Source organism: Canis aureus, chromosome 26, assembly GCF_053574225.1.
Source record: "Canis aureus isolate CA01 chromosome 26, VMU_Caureus_v.1.0, whole genome shotgun sequence".
NCBI classification, from domain to species: domain Eukaryota; kingdom Metazoa; phylum Chordata; class Mammalia; order Carnivora; family Canidae; genus Canis; species Canis aureus.
This window is the reverse complement of record NC_135636.1, coordinates 28278148-28299034: the sequence shown is the minus strand read 5'-3', so window position 1 is coordinate 28299034 and position 20887 is coordinate 28278148. Positions and strand designations below refer to the sequence as shown.

Genomic DNA, 20887 nt, shown 5'->3' with positions numbered 1-20887 from the left:
TGAATCCTACTCAAATGGTAAGAGAGATCACTTTCTTAGATGGTAATTTTTTTAAAAAGATTTTATTTATTTATTTCAAGAAAGAATACGAGCAAGGGGAGGAGAAGGGGAGAGGGAGGGAAGGAGAGAAAGAAAGAGAGAGAGAGAGAGAGAGAGAGAGAGAGAATCTCAAGCAGACTCCACATGGAGCACAGAGTCTGATGCAGGACTGGATCTCACAACCCTGAGATCATAACTTGAGCCAAAATCAAGAGTTGGAGGGAGGGGTTTAGTGATAAGCCACCCAGGCGCCCCACTGGGTGATATTTTTGACATGTCCATCAGCTCCTGTATAATGAAGAACACCGAAAATCCTTTGTTCACATCACAAGATCACAAATGCATAATCTGTTCATTTCTGTTTCAGAAAAGGCCAGCCTCTGCCTCTCATATTGTAAGCTCCTTGAGATTTGGAGCCATGTCTGTCTGGATCACTGCTGTATTCTAGCCAAGTCCAGTAGCCAGGACATAATACACACTTGATTTTATTTAATTTTTTAAAATTTGTTTAAGTCAACTCTTAGGCAATTCTAAGTGGGCTATACATGTTTTCCTAATAATAAGGCTATTAGATTGAAAAACAATCAGGGGATCCCTGGGTGGCGCAGCGGTTTGGCGCCTGCCTTTGACCCAGGGCGCGATCCTGCAGACCCGGGATCAAATCCCACGTCGGACTCCTGGTGCATGGAGCCTGCTTCTCCCTCTGCCTGTCTCTGCCTCTCTCTCTCTCTCTCTCTATCATTAAAAAAAAAAAAAAATTTTTTTTTAAATAAAAAACAATCAGGATAGAGGCACCTGGGTGGCTCAGCAGTTAAGTGTCCGCCTTTGGCTCAGATCGTTATCCTGGGGTCCTGGGTTCAAGTGCTGCCAGGCTCCCTGCAAGGCGCTTGCTTCTCCCTCTGCCTATGTCTCTGTCTAGCTCTATCTCTCATGAATAAATAAATAAAATCTTTTAAAAAATCAATCAGGACAAAATAAGCCAACAATCAGGATGGGGAATTAGGATGAAAACTTCAATCCTGATATTTTTTAAGATTTTATTATTTAAGTGAGAGAGAACGAGAGGGAATGGGAAGAGCAGGCTCACCCCAACTTGGAGCTTGATCCCAGAAACCTGAGTTCATGACCTGAGCTGAAGGCAGATGATTAACAAACTGACCCACCCAAGTGACCCTCAACCTTGAATTAAATCCAATAAAAACAAGGTAAATGCTGGCTTTGTTTCTAATGGGGAATAATCAAAAGGATTCTTCTATTTTAATACTTTGTTCCATACTTTTACATATATACGCTTTATTCTAAACATAACAGGTAAATTATACTGTGCAGTAATATTACTCTGCAACTTTTTATTGAAATTACATAAAATGTGTATTTCAATTTTGTAAAAGTTTTAGAAATTCAAGATTATCTCTGCATTAAAAAGAAAAGAGGGATGACTAGGTGGCTTCGCTGGTTGAGCGGCTGCCTTTGGCCCAGGCCATGATGCCAATGTTCTGAGCCCTGCATCAGGCTCCCTGCTCTGCATGGAAAGGGGGTGGGGTGGGGGGCAGGGAGGCTGCTTCTCCCTCTTCTTCTGCTATTCCCCTTACTTGTGTTCTCTGGCTCGGGCTCACTCTCTCTCTCTCTCTCTCTCTCAAATAAGTAAAATAGAAATCTTAAAGGGGGGGGCAAAAAAGACAACGGATAAACACATCAAGAAGTTATGTATGTGATAATGTTAAGGATAGTCAAAGCAATCTCAAAAAAGAATAAAGAGCACAAACTACTTAATGGCAAGTGATTTTTAGTAAAGGTGCCAAATCAATTCAATGAGGAAAGAAAAGTCTTTTAACAAATATTGTTGAAGCTAGATAGGTCAAGTAGAAAAAAATTAATCTCAAACCTGCCATCCAATCTACAAAAACTATTTAAACATGGACTATAGATTAACACCCAGAAAATTTCTAGAAAAAGAACAGAAGAGTATCTTCATGACCCTTCGTTAAGCAAAAAAGTCCTGGCCAGGTCATAAAAAAGCACAAACCATAAATTTTCTTAAATTGATACATCAGACTTTATGAAAATTAAGTCTTCTGTTCATCCACAGATACCATTAAGAAAATGGACAGATGGGGATCCCTGGGTGGCGCAGCGGTTTGGCGCCTGCCTTTGGCCCAGGGCGCGATCCTGGAGACCCGGGATTGAGTCCCACGTCGGGCTCCCGGTGCATGGAGCCTGCTTCTCCCTCTGCCTGTGTCTCTGCCTCTCCCTCTCTCTCTCTCTCTCTGTGACTATCATAAATAAATAAAATTTTAAAAAAAAAAGAAAGAAAGAAAATGGACAGATGGACCATAGATTTTTTTTTAATTACTCACAGCTCATATATCTAACAAAGGACTCTTATCTAGAATATAGAATTGACAGTCAACAATAAAAACACAAACAACCTAATTTCTGAAAGATTTGTATAGATAAATGTCTTTTTAACTTTTTTAAAATTTTTATTTATTTATGATAGTTACACAGAGAGATAGAGAGAGAGAGGCAGAGACATAGGCAGAGGGAGAAGCAGGCTCCATGCACCGGGAGCCCAACGTGGGACTCGATCCCGGGCCTCCAGGATCACGCCCTGGGCCAAAGGCAGGCGCTAAACCGCTGCGCCACCCAGGGTTCCCAGATTAATATGTCTTAAGAATGGAAGACATAGCAATGTCCAATACATACAGGTAATCAACACCACTAATCATCAAGGAAATGCACATTAAAACCATAATGAGCTATGATCATATACTCACAAAAATACTAAAATAAAAAATGTTAAATAGGATATGGAGCATATGGCACTCTCATACTTACTGACAGGAGTGTAAAAGGTACAACTATTTTGGACTGTTGCAGAACTGCTTAGCAGTTTTTTATAAAGTTAAACATACATCTTACTCGATGACTAATTCAACCCCAAAAGAAATTAAAATGTATGTTCACAAATGTATGTTTATAGCAGTCTTCTTCATAATAGCAAAAAACTGGAACCAACCCAAATGTCTACCAACAGGTGAACGGATAATCTCATGTACATTCACACAAAGGAATATGACAATATTAAAAAGGAAAAAGCCACTAATTCACATAATTACATTGTATAAAACTCAGAAAACACAAAAGCCAGACAGAAAAGAATACATACTATATGATTCCACTTACATGAAAAGGAAATACAGGGGGAGAAATGAGATACTGGTTGCAGGAGGTAAGGAGGTCTTTTCTGGTAAATATAAGTTTTCTAACTCTTATTTAGGACTATGGTTATACAAAAGTAGACAACCATAAAAAATTTATTAGACTGAACACAGCATCTGTGTATTTTATTTGAATTATATATATTTTAAAAAATCAGCTTAAAGGATTCCACCAGCTATTCTTCTCCCCTCCTTTACAGGAAGTTTTTCTTGGTATGATATCTCTTTGGCATATAGATATCACTCAGGCTGTCTCTACATCAAATCTCTGTACAATAGGTATGAAAGAGTCTTCTTTCAACTCTTCTGTACTGCCAGCTTATGCCATCCTTCAAATTTCCTGCAATATTTCATCCTTGAAGGCTAAGTTTAATAATCAGATCCATGTTCTTCCAACCTGACTGACCAGCATTCACTTATAATCAGTAACAGGTGAGGGGAATGGTGCCAGGGTGGGCCTTATGCCAAAGTGACAATTTTTCCCCTATTCTAGAGCAAACACCCTTCTTAAACTCTAAGTCATCTGAATAGAATGACATCTGGAAATACACTACAATGCCATGTGTTTGTCCCCTTTGGCTGATAGCTGTAAGGCACTGCAGGCAAAGGGTTGCTGTACCAGCTTCGTGGGGCACTGCAGAGCATAACAACTCTGCAACCTGATAATATGTACAAAGTGCAAAAGACTTGATTGAAGGCAAAGTAGCAGCAAATGGGTGCAAGCACAAGTTCATTTAGTAAAATTCCCTTGGTTAGGATTCTTTCCCCAAACTAACAGGAATTGCTTATCTCATTTCCATATTCAACTTAGGCTTCATTTCTCTACTTATATAGCCTTGACTTTTCAATTCCACCAATTTTCAAGGATCTATTTTTCAAAAACTAACACTCTTGGGCACCTGGGTGGAGCTCAGTCGGTTAAACATTTGTCTTTAGTTCAGGTGTCCTGGGATAGAGGCCCATGTCTGGTTCCCTGCTCAGTTAAGTCTGCCTCTCCTTCTGCCCCTCCCCCTACTTGTATCCTCTCTCTCAAATAAATAAATAAATTTTTAAATATTAATTAATTACCAAGGGAATTACACCCAACATAAATCAATTCAATCCTATAAATTGCCTTTAAAATTTATAAAATGGCAAGTGACAAAATTTTAGAGATGTAGAAAATTTACAACATTTGAATTGGTATACAAACACCAAAGCGGTTACCCATAAAGGAAAAAAATCAGGTGTGTGTGTGTGTGTGTGTTAGCAGGAGGCCATTAATTTTTGGTCTTACGTTGTTTCTGCAATCGTTTGTATTATTCTTATGTAAGTTGTGACGTTTTGATGTTATTTGTATTTTGCAGCCATTTATTTACAGCACTAAAAAGTGACCAACTGATAACAAAGGAAAACTGATTTAAAAGCCTTTCTTCATATACTCATGAATACAATACACCTTTTCTTAATACATACTGGTAATAAAGCAGGTTTCCAATTTACTTAAGGTTTGAGTAGGGGGACTTTCTTGCACAGAAGGATAACAGAAGTCAAGAAGCAATAAGAATAATAAGAATAATAAATATTACTCCCATTCCATTCATTTGCAAACAATAACATAACATTTATTTATTATGTGCAAAGAATGGTACTAACCACTCTGTTAACAGTGTATTTACACATCTCCAAAACAATGGAAGGTACCACCAAGATTAACGCTTTACTCAGCCAGAAAATAAGACTCAAGGAAGTTAAATTAAGTCCAAGGTCATATAGTTAAGATGTGACAGTTCTGTTTGAGTTCTGAGCCTGTAACTATAGCAAAAGAAATCTACACTGAATGATGCTGAAAGGGTAAATTATTAGAGGGCTAGCACTCAATCAAGTTTGTACATTGTGACCAAGAATTTAATGAGAAAAGAAATGAACATTGATCTTAGAGCAGAGACTTCATATTTCTGTACAGTTTCTGTCTTTCTTCACAGATCTGTGAAGTTAAACGTAGAGTCTATAGCTGAAATGGGCCCAAGTTAGAATACTGCAAAGTAGAAGCTATTAAGTAGGAACCCATTTATGTCCTCAACTGATAATCAGAGAGGCTTCTGACAAAGCAAGCCCGCTCTGTCAAATGAATGGATTGAAGAGTAAGAAAAATTAAAACCGTAATTTTGAAAATGTTGGCACCACACCTGTATAGATTCTCAAAATTAATTATCTTCCCAGTATAGATCATCAAAATTAATGATTAAAAAAAAAGCCATTTCCTTCAGTATTCCCAAAAATCCCTATTTCCAAAAGAAAAAGGGGTAAATACGATGTATAGGCACAAATATAAAGGATCAATACCCATCATTGCTCATTCAAATTACTGTTTTAGGGGTGCCTGGGTGGCTCAGTGGATTAAGTGTCTACTTTTGGCTCAGGGTATGATCTCAAGGTCCTGGGATCAAGCTCCATGTCAGGCTCTCCATTCAGGGGTGAGGCTGCTTTTCCTTCCCCTTCTCTCTCTCCCTCTGTGTTCTCTGTTTCTCAAATAAAGAAAATCTTTTAAAAACTACAATAACAATAACAACCACTACTGCTTTAACAATGACACCCTAAAACATTACCAGGCATTTCTACTGTGTTTTCCAAGAGAGACTGTAGGATAGAAACAGGTCAAAACCAGCTAGAAAATAAGATCTCTTTGGCAAACATTTTAGTGACGCAATTAGCACCTACTCAATTCATCTGTTAAGATAGCTCAATCTTATTTTGGCAGTAAACTAAAATTGGTATGGGGGAAGATGGAATAAACATGGCAATAAATGAACTGGGAAAAGTACCAACTCTGGGATCTTATAGACAGCTTCACCCAATAGAGAATATAAGTCCTTGAGGTGGAGCATACTCTATGTTTGGAATGGTTTATCTTGCATTCTTCTTGCAAACTCTGTGCTTCTTCAGCAAGTAGGAGCAGAAATAAGAATATGCTGCAGCAAAAGGCTACAGCTGCACCTTGCAGATGTCAGGCTGTGAGCTCTGTGATCAGCAACCGTGCAGTCTGTGTTACTGGCTCGCTCCCTCCTGGTCATTGCCCCATCAAGTCAGCACTATGGCTGTGCCCAGAGAACTGTGAGAGGTTCTTCCTGTTAAACAGATCCCTTTGGAATCAAAGCAAAGGAAAAAGAAATTATCTGGGAACTGATAATCATAGAAATTTAGTCATCATAGAAATTTCTCTTCAAGATTTTATATTCCTGCCTTTTAAAGACCAAGCCTGGGGGGGAAATTGCTGATATGATGGCAATGTCTCAGTTTCTCCTCCGTAAAAATACTACCACCATGTTTTTATTGCCCCATCCCTTGGTGGGGGGAGGTATTATAAAGATAAACAGATTTGAGGGGATCCCTGGGTGGCGCAGGGGTTTGGCGCCTGCCTTTGGCCTAGGGCGCGATCCTGGAGACCCGGGATCGAATCCCACATCGGGCTCCCGGTGCATGGAGCCTGCTTCTCCCTCTGCCTGTGACTCTGCCTCCCTCTCTCTCTCTCTGTAACTAACATAAATAAATAAAAAAAAAAAATTAAAAAAAAAAAAAAGATAAACAGATTTGAAAATTAAAAGTACAATGCAAATATAAGGCTATTACTATAGTGCAGACTAAATCGAAAAACGTAAATGGAAGGTAGATGGGCACTTTAGCAGGGCAAATAACCATGTGGCCATCACGTCTAAGTTCTGATATCTACTTATATATTAAGAGGAGATCTCCAAAGGAAAATAAACAGGCACAGAGCCTATAAAACAGATTGTTCCCTCTCCACAGTTTGACTGCCTTCCTTGATTCAGTCGCTTTGGAAACTTCTGCTTTAAGGCTCAACCCAAACCTCACCTCATTAGCCCACCCAGAGACTCAACTGCCCTCTGACAGAGTGAAACTTTCCCAAATCTGCTCTCTCACAGATCCTTATAGATACAAGCATGAAAGGAGCGCCCAGATGGCTCAGTCAGTTAAGGGCCTGCCTTCGGCTCAGGTCATGATCCCAGGGTCCTGGAATTGAGCCCCACATCGGGCTCCTTGCTCTGTGGGAAGCCTGCTTCTCCCTCTCCCTCTGTCCCTCCTCCCACTCATGCTCTCTGCTCTCTCAAATAAATAAATAAAATCTTTAAAAAAAAAAACAAAAAAACCTGAGCAATGTCCTTTGTCATAATGTGCCACCATTTGTTTGTGACTGTCTCTCTCAGAGAACCCATGGAGTTCCTTGAGCTCTTGGTTTTTATAACCATAGCAACTACCTAGCATATCTGATACCTAGCATATCATAGAGCCTAGAAATTCCAGTTAACTAAAATGCAATATAGACAGGTTTCTATACCTTTTCTATTAGAGCAGAACTTCTCAAGCTGTATGCCAAGAAACAATGAACAGGTATGAATGACTGGGTGTACTGAGATATTGATTTCCTCAGCCTGGAATGACCAATCAGAATTACCAATTTCTCTATGTGCTATAATGTGAAAAGGTTGGAAAGCAGCAAATAAACCTATAGTGAAGATTTAGGTTTTTTAAAAAATACTAAACTAATACAAAAGTAGGGCTAAACACTATATAAATGGTGACATCTATACATATTGAGGCATTCAGAAAGAATGTGACTAGGGGCACCTGCGTGGCTCAGTTGGTTGAGCAGCTCCGGTTGTGGTCCTGGGGTCTTGGGATTGAGTTCTGCACCAGGTCCCCTGGGGGGAGCCTGATTCTCCCTCTGCCTAGATCTCTGCCTCTGTGTGTCTCTCATGAATAAATCGTTTAAAAAAGAAAAAAATGTGACTAGAATCTCTTCAACAAATAAATGGTGTTGGGAAAACTGGATAGCAAAATGCAAAAGGATGAAATTGGACCACCTTCTTCACCATACACAAAAATAAACTCAAAATTGATTAAGGACCAAAATATGAGACCTGAAACCATAAAAATCCTAGAAGAGTCTCAGGCAGTAATTTCTCTGACACTGGCCATAACAACATTATTCTAGGTATGTCTCCTGAGGCAAGGGAAACAACAACAAAAAGAAACTATTGGGACTATATCAAAATGAAAAGCTTCTGCACGGCAAAAGAAACAACCAACAAAACTAAAATACAACCTATGGAATGGGAGAAGATGTTTGCAGATGACATATGCAGTAAAAAGTTAGTATCCAAAATATGTAAGATAGGGCACCTGGCACCATGCTCACTAGTCAGTGGTAGAGCATGCTACTCTTCATCTCGAGGTAGTGAGTTCAAAAGTCTCACATTGTTTTTGTTAAAAACAAAACAAAAATATACAAAGAATTTATATAACTCAACATAAAAACACCCAAATAATCCAACTAAAAGTGGGCAGAAGACATGAACAGACATTTCTCCCATGAAGACATACAAATGGCCAACAGATACATTAAAAGATGCTCATCATCAGGGAAATGCAAATCAAAACCACAATGAGACATCACCTCACATAGGTCAGAATGGCTAAAATCAAAAACATAAATGTTGGTGAGGATACAGTGAAATAGGAACCCTCACACACTGTTGGTGGAAAGGCAAACTGGTGCAACCACTGTAGAAGACAGTATAGAACTTACTCAAAAAGGGATCCCTGGGTGTCGCAGCGGTTTGGCGCCTGCCTTTGGCCCAGGGCGCGATCTTGGAGACCCAGGATCAAATCCCACATCGGGCTCCCGGTGCATGGAGCCTGCTTCTCCCTCTGCCTCTCTCTCTCTGTCTCTCTCTCTCTCTCTCTCTCTGTGTGACTATCATAAATAAATAAGAATTAAAAAAAAAAAAAAGAACTTACTCAAAAAATTAAAGATAGGGATACCTGGATGGCTCAGCGGTTCAGCATCTACCTTTGGCTCAGGGTGTGATCCTGGGATCTGGGTCGAGTCCCACATCAGGTGCCTCCTGGGGAGCCTGTTCCTGTCTCTGTCTCTGTGTGTGTGTCTCTCATGAATAAATAAAATCTTTAAAAAAAATTAAAGATAGAACTGCCCTATAATCCAGTAATCATATTACTGGGTATTTACCCAAAGAATATGAAAACACTAAGGAGATGTTGGGATGAAGGGATACATGCTCTCCTACGTTTACTGCAGCTTTATTTACAATAGACAAATTATGGAAGCAGCCCAAGTATCCATCAATAGATGAACAGATAAAGATGTGTGTGAGTGGTGGAATATTATTCAACCATAAAAAAAAAGAATGAGATCTTGTCATTTGCAACAACATGGATGGATCTACAGAGTGTAATGCTAAGTGAAATAAGCCAGTCAGAGAAAAACAAATACCATATGATTTCACTCGTGTGTAGAATTTAAGAAACAAAACAAATGAATAAAGGTGGGGGGGAGAGAGGCAAACTAAAAAACAGACTCTTACCTATAGAGGACAAACAGATGGTTACCAGAGAGGAGGTGGTGAAGTTGTAAAATAGGTAAAGGGTATTAAGAGTACACTTATCTTGAGCAACACTGAGTAATAATACATGGAATTGTTGAATCACTATACTATACACCTTAAATCTAACACTGTATATTAACTATACTGGATTTAAATTTAAAAATAAATACATAGGGGGGATCCCTGGGTGGCGCAGCGGTTTGGCGCCTGCCTTTGGCCCAGGGCACGATCCTGGAGACCCGGGATCGAATCCCACGTCGGGCTCCCGGTGCATGGAGCCTGTTTCTCCCTCTGCCTGTGTCTCTGCGCCTCTCTCTCTCTGTGACTATCATAAATAAATTAAAAAAAAAAAAATTAAAAATAAATACATAGGGGATCCCTGGGTGGCGCAGCGGTTTGGCGCCTGCCTTTGGCCCAGGGCGCGATCCTGGAGACCCCGGATCGAATCCCACGTCGGGCTCCCGGTGCATGGAGCCTGCTTCTCCCTCTGCCTATGTCTCTACCTCTCTCTCTCTCTCTCACTGTGTGCCTATCATGAATAAATAAAATAAAAGAAAAATAAATAAATAAATACATACATAAAATGAAATAAAAAAGAATATGACTAGAATAATTGTTTCACATACTGTTCCCTAGAAAATAAATGCTTGAGAACACTGGCATCAGGTAAAACATCATATCCTGAAAGAGAAAAATAACACAGCCACCTTGCATAGCAGTCAGTCTGGGTAAACACCATATGGTTTGCTAATTTAATCAAAAAGAACCCCAGAATTTACTTTTTCATCTTGTAGATAAAAAATGAAAATAAAGTTGCTAGAAATATTTCAGAAATTATTTTGCCACCCCCAAATGTCTAATAAAATACATATAGCACCCAAGCTTATTCAGTCTTTCTAAACCTCCTTTGAAAGCACAAAAACCCTTTACAGGCCACATTAAAACCAACAACTAATCAGCTCACTCTTTTCGTTTTCATTTGTATTTAAAACCAATCATAGGATGACTAGGTGGCTCAGTGGTTGGGTGTCTGCCTTTGGCTCAGGGCATGATGCCGGAGTCCTGGGATTGAGTCCCACATGGGGCTCCCTGCATGGAGGCTGTTTCTCCCTCTGCCTGTCTGTGCCCCTCTCTCTCTCTCTCTCTCTCTCTCTCTCCCATGAATAAATAAAATCTTTTATAAACAAACAAACAAATCATTACTTTGCATTGCATCATTCCCCCAATCTGGTTCAAATCCTCTGGCCCTCTCTATTCAACCTACAACAGACAAAATTCTCACTGTCACAATCTCTTGCCTATGTATATATACTAATCACTTCAAAATGTTCTCCCTGACTTTAAGACTATCTCTATGAAATACACCTTTCGCCCAGAAGCCTCCATCACCAAAATTCCAATCAAGTCACATTTCTTTGATTAAATCAAAAACAGAAATAACAAACTCTGAAAGCTGTTAATGGTCCTGAACACAGCAGAAGATATGCTGTATAACCAAGACACTGACTACCTTTCTAGACTTATTATCCTCTACTTTTGACCTGATACTTTACAGGGAACCTTTTCTTAATCTTCTCCAGGCTTTTATTCATACATGAACAGCTGACCTCAGTATCACCTCTTCCCAGCATACCCTTTCCTGATTCACCAGGCTAGGATAAAAGACTCTTGAGATAGGTGTTCTCTAACCAGATGATGAAAACAAGGTAAAAACACAAAGTTTTTAGCTAAAAGGTTAATGTAGGGCTGAGTGGCAACAGCTTCATTCACTCAGGATCCTTCTTCAAATTCCTTGGCTCTTGATCCTCTGCTGGTTTTAAGGGCTTTTAAATCTTTCATCATATACCACCTAAAAATCTAAGCTTTTTAAAGATTTTATTTATTCATGACAGACACAGAGAGAGAGGCAGAGACATCTGAAAAGGGAGAAGGATTGTGAGGGACTTGATTCAAGGACCCTGGGACCATGACCTGAGCCAAAGGTGGACACTCAACTACTGAGCCATCCAGGCTTCCCACCACCTAAAAATCTATCTGGAAACAAGTACACAGACCTTGCAAATTATTTGTAAAGACGAGTGGATTATTAAATTAGTCCTGTACTATTATGAATGTTTTCACATGTACATTTCATGCCTCACTGAGAGCTATATTTCTTTAAACCTTACTCCAAATTCTTTAGCCTTTCATTTGGTGATTTCCTGCCTATGCTCAAAAAGATATATGTAACATCACAGGTAGAGTCAAGACTGTACTCCACAATTAACTATCATCTTCAACCTTCATCATATGTTCTCAAAAGGTGAGAGGCACAGTGTGTCATATAAAATGCTGAACCTTTTATACCCATCATCTCTTTGCATACTCAAAATCACCACCTTTTCAGGTGGGACCATCTCACCCTTTCCATACTTACCTCTACTTAACCTGGATTTCTTAAGCCCTTTCCCTCTCTCCTTAGCAGTTCTTTTTTTTTTTTTTTTTTTTTTAAAGATTTTATTCATGAGAGACAGAGACAGAGAGGCAGAGACACAGGCAGAGGGAGAAACAGGCTCCATGAAGGGAGCCCAATGTGGGACTTGATCCTGGGACTCCAGGATCACGCCCTGGGCTGAAGGCAGGCGCCAAACCGCTGAGCCACCCAGGGATCCCCCACATTTCTCAGTTTTTAAAAAAGATTTTATTTATTTATTCATGAGAGACACAGAGAAAGAGGCAGAGACATAGGCAGAGGGAGATGCAGGCTCCTGCAGGGACCCCAACACAGGACTCAATCCCAGGACCTCAGGATCATGACCTGAGCCGAAGGCAGATGCTCAACCACTGAGCCACCCAGGCGTCCTGCATTTTTCATTTAACATAAAACAAACAAACAAAAAGATTTTATTTATTTGAGCAAGAGAGAGATGGAAGGAGAGAGAGAGAGGGAGTAGGGGGAGGAGCAGAGGGAGAGGAAGAAGTAGACCCCTACACTAAGCAGGCAACCAAGGGTAGGGCTGGATCCTGGGACCGTGGATCATGGCCTAAGCAGAAGGCAAATGCCCAACTTACTGAGCCACTCAGGTGCCCAAGCATTTCTCATTTTTGTATACAATCAAGCATTTTTAAAATATATAAAAAATATATCTTGTAGACTACATATATTACTTATTAATCATCTACTACCTGTTTCTCCCAAAGTGAGCACTTAATAAGTATTTACATAAATGGAAGAATAACAATGAGGGCAGAGGGACGCCTGAGTGGCTCAGTGGTTGAGCATCTGTCTTCTACTCAGGTCATGATCCCGCTCAGGTCATGATCCCGCCCAGGTCATGAATCCGAGATTGAGTCCCACATCCGGCTCCTGCCAAGAGCCTGTTTCTCCCTCTGCCTATGTCTCTACCTACCCCCCCACCATAAATAAATAATTCTTAAAAAAAGAACAACGAGGGCAGATATGCTAATTATTTGAAAGTATTCTCTCTTGGTCAATAGTCAATTCATCAAGAAGTTCTGAAAATTCTACCTACCTGGGATGCCTGAGTAGCTCAGCAGTTGGGCGTCTGCCTCTGGCTCAGGGTATGATCCCACAATCCTGGATAGAGTTCCACATCAAGCTCCTTGCAGGGAGTCTGCTTCTCCCTCTGCCTATCTCTCTCTCTTCTCTCTCTCTCTCTCATGAATAAATAAGATCTTTAAAAAAATTAAAAAAGAAAGAAAAGGAAATTCTACCTACCACCAAACATACCAGCAAAACATACAAAAATCACTTATCTTGCACTATCATGAACCTAATCCAAACTTTTTACTTCTAGTTTTATTGCTGTCAGCCATGTCCTCATACAATTCTTTCTCTGTACCACAGGAAAGGTGATCCTTATAAAATATAAATAAGGTCATGCTACTTCCCCTTCACTGGGTACGAATCACTCTTAGAATAAAATCCAAATTCCTCACCCTGGCTTACAAACATCTATTAGAGCTGTCCTCTCTCTCTCTAACTTCTCTATCCTCTTCTTTTCATGTACTACACTTGTCATTATTGTACCAATTGAACATATCAAGTTCATTCCCACCATAAGACTTTCGCATACCTTTCTCTGTCTGGGATATTCTTGCATATGCTATCCCCTAGGTTAACTTGTTTATTGTCATTCAGATAACAGCTCAGTTTACTTCTTCAGGGAGCCCTAAATTGACCAGTACTCTTCTTGTTAACTATATTTATTGCTCAGTACTTCATTTTCTTTATCTCAACTTAGAGATATTCCTTAAAAAAACAAACAAACTCAAACTTTCATGAACAGTACAAAGAACTCCCTTGATATCATTCACTTAAATTCACTATCATGGGGCAGCCCGGGTGGCTCAGTGGTTTAGCACCGCCTTCAGCCCAGGGCGTGATCCAGGAATCCAGGGTTTGAGTCCCACATCCGGCTCCCAGCATGGAGCCCGCTTCTCCCTCTGCCTGGGTCTCTGCCTCTGTGTGTGTTGTGTGTCAATCATGAATAAATAAATAAAATCTTTTTTTTTTAATTTTTATTTATTTATGATAGGCACACAGTGAGAGAGAGAGAGGCAGAGACACAGGCAGAGGGAGAAGCAGGCTCCGTGCACCAGGAGCCCGACGTGGGATTCGATCCCGGGTCTCCAGGATTGCGCCCTGGGCCAAAGGCAGGCGCTAAACCGCTGCGCCACCCAGGGATCCCCTAAATAAATAAAATCTTAAAAAGAGAGAGAGATAAAGAATATAATGAGAGGACTGGACATGAGTTTCTTTAAAGCATATTTATAAAAAAATTAAATAGAACTTCTAGAAAGGAAATGCCCAATGAACATTTTGAAGAGCATATCAGATGGAGTTAAAAAGTAGAGCACTAGAAGATAGTGCTGAGGAAATCACCTAGTATGCTGTACACAAAGACATAAGGTAAAAAATAAAAAAGATAGTAAACAGAATAGTATAAGAGAATATGACATACATCTAGCAGAATTCTAGGAGATAAAAGAGCAAAAGAGAGTAGGGAAAGGAGGCACTATTCAAAGAGGTCATAGACAAAAATTTTCTAGAACTGAAGACCTGAATTCTCAGATTAAAGGAGTATACTAAGTCCTCAGTACAAATAAATCCACAACTTACTTCACCATAGTACTACTGCAGAACACCAAACCTAAAGAAGAAAATCTTAAAAATAACCACAGAGGAAAATAGAACCCAACAAAGGAACAAAAACCAATGTGACTGGAAGCAGATTTCACATCTCCAGAACACCACAAATCACCACTCAAGTGCTCATGGAAAATAACTATCAGCTTATACCATCTAATCTCTGTTAACCATCATTCAAATAAAAGTGAAATAAAGATATTTTCAGACACATAAAAAAGAATTTACCACTCATAGACTATTTCTCTAAGAACTATTAACAGAGGTAGTTAGGCAGGAAGGAAAATTAACTAAGAAGGAAAAATTATAATAAATATGAAATAATGAGTAGATAATGATAATAAACTTGAATTAATATTAGCTGTAAAAATAGTAAAAATAATTATTCTTTTAACTAGAGGTGAGTTATAAAAGTGACAATCAAATCCTTGACAGTGGTAATATATTGAGATTGACCAGTTCTGAATCATGAAATGTTGTAAATAAAATCTTAAAAAAAAAAAACCTAAAATGATACTAATAAGTCTAAATACAGCAGTAACCCATTAAACATAAACAGACCAGTTACCACGTAAAAGAACATGTCTAGATTGAATTCAAACAAACAAGTTCCAAGTATTTGATATTCATAGGACTCATGTCGAAACCCTAGCAGTGCTGAAAGGTTAAAAAAATGATGAAAACAGGCAAATGTATTAGCAAATGTTAATATTAGAAAAAATAGGCTTTAATCCAAAAAAACCATGATTCAGGACCAAAAACGGTCATTTTTTTTTTAAGATTTTATTTATTTATTCATGAGAGACACACAGAGAGAGGCAGAGACAGAGGCAGAGGGAGAAGCAGGCTCCTCGAGGGGAGCCTGATGTGGGACTAGATCCTGGGACCACAGGATCACACCCTGAGCTGAAGGCAGATGCTCAACCGCTGAACCACCCAGGCATCCCTAAAAACAAGGTCCTTATCCAAATGACAAAAGAATGATTCATTAGGAAAATACAATAATTCAAAACTAAGTATGTATACAACATAGGTTCAAAAACAGGATTTTGACAAAATTGCCAAGAGAAGTGGATAACACAAATCACAGTGAAAGTTTTCATACATCTTGCTTAAAAGCCAGTAAAGATTGAAAAATTTATAACTATATATCTAAACAACACAAGTTTGACAAATGCCAAGTATTCATTCAGTAGGCAGTAAGAGAATTCTGGAGCTCAAAAGACAAATATGACTTAAAGATATAAACTTAGGAGCTATCAGCATATAGATGTGGATAAACCACAGGAAGATGAGACTGCAGAATAAAGAGTATTGAGCAATCACTCTCAAAAGAGCAGGAAATATGGAGCATGGAATATCCTTTGAATGTCTATCTTCAAACTCATCCACTATTTTCATTTGTCCAGTTAAGTGTATGTCTTGATTTATATAGGCAAAACAGGAGAAGGTAGATTAACGTGGCACATTAAACAAACAAACAAACAAACAAACAAACCAAAAGGCTGAAGGACTTTCAAATACTTCTATTGAAGTGTTTGAAAATGACTCCAGAAAACAGAATTCCCAAGTCGAGTCAATGGTTCTCCTGCCCTTCCTCCAGACACGCTTTTCAAAGATGAGGTGTTAAGAGACAGTTCCCTTGGCTTATAAGACACTTTTTTCACTTTCCAAAATAAAGGTGGAAAACAACAATTCTATGTCAATTACCAAATCTGCAATCTTCCTCCTACTTCAGACATGACTGAAGAGCAGTGCCAGGATGGGAGGGTGGAAATAAGGTTCCTACAGTCCAAAACTGAAGTGCAGAGCCAACCATGGGAGTGACGCCTCAATTTTTTTGCTGAGGTACCTCACTGGCCTCACTCCAGTTAAAGCCCTGTTGAAGAATCTCTACTATTAATATTCTTTGGGCAATCAAAGCATATGTGGCTATTTGTCATGCTTCCCTATTTGGGGCAGCAGATATATACTCTGCTTTTGAAGATATAGTTCCCATTCAAAAACAAAAAATGCTACTGGCATCTTCATTATGGCATTAGATCCAGAAATGGTATGAGCAATTTATTAAAAGGGATGAAGAGAAGGGACGCATTGAGTGGCCTTCGGCCCAGGGTGTGATCCTAAAGTCCCTGGACTGGGTCCCACATCGGGCTCCCTATAGGGAGCCTGCTTCTTCCTCTGCCTATGTCTCCCTCTGCCTCTCTCTATCTCTCTCTCATGAATAAATAAAGAAAATCTTTTTAAAATTTTAAAAAATAAAAATAAAAGGGATGAAGAGAAAATCAGTTTTGCACTGAACTGTAGGCTTCTTTTCCTTTGAAAGAATAAAAGAACTATTATCTTTCAGACCGGCCACTGAAGGAAAGCCCCATTCTTCAAGAAAAACGTAAAGAAAAACTTTTAAGAACACCTGTACAGATCAAGACAGTAATATCTGACGCAATATCATGCCTACAATCAGTTCCGACTTTTACCAGCTCCAAACTTCAAAAGAAAGCACTTAATTCAGTGCCAGGAGACTGTTTCAAATCTCAACTCTCCTCCTTCCTGACCTAATCTTGCATTAACTCCACTGCTTAAATGAGGCAGCAAATTTAAAAGCTCATAAAAGACTCTACAAAAACTACAAATTATAACCTGCTCTAAATGTAATCACACCACTTTACCTGGAGACTTGCCTTCATAGGTGCTGTTAGGTAAAATGCTAGCTGCCAATTCTTCAAATTCTAGGACCTTTTAAAAATTACAGAAGAGAAAGACAAAGAAGAAGAAAGGCAAAAAGACATTTTCCCAACAGAAATGGTCTTAAATTCTGTATTTAGAAGTATCACATAGCTAAGTTTTTTTAAAAACATTTTATTTATTTATTCATGAGAGACACACACACAGGGTGGGGGGGCAGGCTCCTCCACGCAGGGAGCCCGATGCGGAACTTGATCCCAGGACTCCAGGAACACACCATGGGCAGAAAGCAGGAGCTAAACCACCCAGGGATCCCCCAGACAGCTATGTTTAAAACACTGAAATTGTTGCTTTACATATCAGAATTATTAAAAATCTTAATTTGAAAAGTTACAAACTGGGCAGCCCAGGTGGCTCAGCAGCTTACCGCCACCTTTAGCCCAGGGCCTGATCCTGGAGACCCGGGATCAAGTTCCATATCAGGCTCCCTGCATGGACCCTGCTTCTCCCTCTGCCTGTGTCTCTGCCTTTCTCTTTCTCTCTCTCTGTCTCTCATGAATAAATAAATAAATAAAATTTAAAGAAAAGAAAAGTTACAAACTCAAGATTTTACTTTATGACTGTGCTGCACAACTAAACACTGAGCAGGGCAGCCCCGGTGGCTCAGCGGTTTAGTGCAGCCTTCAGCACAGGGCCTGATCCTGGGGACCGGGATCGAGTCCCACGTCAGGCTCCCTGCACAGAGCCTGCTTCTCTTTCTGCCTATGTCTCTGCCTCTCTCTCTCTCTGCGTCTCTCATGAATACATAAATAAAATCTTTATTAAAATAAATTTTTAAAAAACCACTGAGCAATCAAAAGATATTAGTCTATTACCTCCCTAGTAATTTTCTTGGCTATTTACTTAAAAAGCTACCAGATTCTTTTCCTTGATAGGAGTAGTGACTTTGTCAAGGTCACAATCAGGAGCCAAGAACAATTTCTATTTGGGTCTTAAGCCTGGTAACCTGTTTGAGATTACAATCTTGATTTAGACCAATAACCAAAATAGAACACTTAAATTTGTTTATGGATGAAGGAAGAAAGAAGTCTAGGATACCAAATTCCTCACTGTGGTATTTATCCTAATAAATAAACTGGAAAAACCATTTGTGCAAACACAGAAGTCAAACAACAAAATGTAAAATTAAAGGATTTAACTAATTTTGACTGCATGCAGTTTTCCCATAAAACATTATCATTTTAAACTAGGCCCCTTTCCTAATGTACTGCCCATCCCAATTAAATTTAATAAACTCAAAAACACACGACCAAAATTTCTGTGTCACCCCCACCCACCCTAGGAGCTTACTCGGCCAATGGTTTGCTTGAATGTTATGGGTGTGGTATGAAATATTTAAACCAATGACTAAAATTTTCCATAAAAGCCCATCCAAAGTCTAAAAAGCTTTACCACTCAGAAACAGATTCATCTCCAAACATTTGAAAGGTTTACTATTCCACTTATGACACTCTAGTTTTTTTACATTTAACATTTAGGTGTAGGAGGTGGTAAAGGGGGAGAGGGTGTAATTAGTTTTGCTTGTAAAACGTTCATCACAGTTGTAGTGCCAACTGAGCTATACAGCCTATTGGGGGTCTAATAGATTTCAGGGTATTATCGTTTGAGTAATAGAGGTGGGGGTTGTGGTGGAAATCAATAAATGGCTACTACTTCTTTGCACAGACCCATATGGAAGTAATCAAGCGCAAGGGTGGCAGCTGGGGCCAATAACAGTCACCTGCAGTTGAGGGACATGGGGGTTTCAGATGGGTTTTTAATGCTAATTTCCTACAGAAACAATGAGCTAGAAAGAGCAGAGTAACAGACGAGGCCGGATGAAGAGAGACCAGCCAGAACAATGGCTGCACCTGGTGCTGGGAGCAGAGGGACAGAGCCGGCACGCGCCCGCCGGCAGCAGAGGGCACATCTGTCACCCTCCAAGCGGCCCATCCCCCAGCTCTTCCAACAGGGTAAGTAATGCAAGGTCCCTAAACATTAACAGCTTGCCACACAGCAACAGGTTTGAGTTTTTAAGGCTGCTACATTCTCTACACGCACCCTTCTCCCATGACTAAGAATTAGTTAAGAAAGCAGGACTGGTTCCCTGTTAGTTTGGAGACTTACTGAAAATACGCAAGAAGCACATTTTAACTAAGTCTGTTGGTTTACTGTGACTCTGATGTTTAAGGGGGACTAAGAAAAATCATATGGAAAGATAAATCTTATTCAGTATTCATGCAAGCATCATGCTTGTTACTTTTTAAAATACAAATAACATCTATTTTTACTTCTATTTTACATGTGAGCAAATTGGGACTTAGAGGTGAAGGTTAAATCAGTTCATGCTTACTAATATTAGCCAAAGCCTATACACAATCTTTTCACTATTTTTCTTCCATCAGTCCTAACTACAACTAAATAAAAAATATTCTATTTACTTGAGAACTCCAGCTATGAGAAGCAACTACAGACATATATGTGTGTGTTGTGTGTGTTGTGTGTGTGTGTGTGTGTGTGTGTATATATATATATATATATATATATATATATATATATATATTCTCTACAGAATTGTACCCAACCTTGCTAGCTATCTCCAACAAGCTGCTCAGGATTGACTGCTAACGGGATTTCCACTAGCTATTGCTTTAAACAAAGCAGAGAGTTGCTTTTGCAGATTTAGGCGTGCTTTAGAAAGTAAATACATATGCATTTTAACTTTCTCAGCATAAATATGAAGCCACATAAGTCTTAAACACTGTTTGGAAATCCCATCAACCAGTGAGAATATAAAACCCAGTTATAGTGGGTTATTTTTCTGCAAGATAGAGTCGTCACTAATTCCTGTATTTACTGACTTGAACTTGGAGGGAAAATTAACTACACACTGCAAAGTAGAAACCTTTTAAATTAGACCTCGCTGAGTGCTCGCTTTGGCAGCACATATACTAAAGTAGACCTTGCTGGTTTTAAAAAGGGGTGGGGGAATATGTATATATACAGATAGGTATCTCAGAAGCACACAATTACTCTTCGATTTGGAAAGATAACAACAGCTGAGCGTAATCGAAAGCATAGAAAGCATAGTAGAAATTAACACTGTGTAGCTATGCATCTGACAAAGTCTTTAAGGCACTGCAGTTTAATGAAAACTGAACCTTTCCATCCACTCACCCACCATGTTTCTTTGGACAAAGAGTCTAAATCCTTCTGTTCTAAGTTCTGATCAAATACTGTGCCTCATGAAGGTTCTCTGATTGCCTGAGTTGGCAGTAATTTCCAGGACTTACCTACTTTTGTGCATTCATGTACATTTTATCTCCTCTATGTGACTTTTTTTATCCCTT

The 20887-nt window shown here is 39.3% G+C and overlaps 1 protein-coding gene and 1 long non-coding RNA gene across 5 annotated transcripts in view; one reads left to right on the top strand and one right to left on the bottom strand.

Annotated features, from left to right (window-relative positions):
* Positions 1–20887, bottom strand: part of CBFA2T2 (CBFA2/RUNX1 partner transcriptional co-repressor 2) — a 145959-nt gene that overhangs the window by 61572 nt on the left and 63500 nt on the right. Inside the window, exon 1 of one of the 4 annotated variants that reach the window (XM_077872766.1) lies at positions 13177–13326. The exons of the other annotated variants lie outside the window; for them this stretch is intronic. The gene's annotated coding sequence lies outside the window, so the exon portion shown is untranslated. Of the gene's footprint in view, positions 1–13176; positions 13327–20887 lie in introns of those variants that run through there. 4 annotated transcript variants of the gene reach the window in all.
* The window catches only part of LOC144298206 (uncharacterized), a 54982-nt gene that overhangs the window by 25390 nt on the left and 8705 nt on the right, over positions 1–20887 (top strand). The window contains exon 3 of the long non-coding RNA XR_013365164.1: positions 19335–19510. This is a non-coding gene — a long non-coding RNA (uncharacterized LOC144298206). The remainder of the gene's footprint in view (positions 1–19334; positions 19511–20887) is intronic.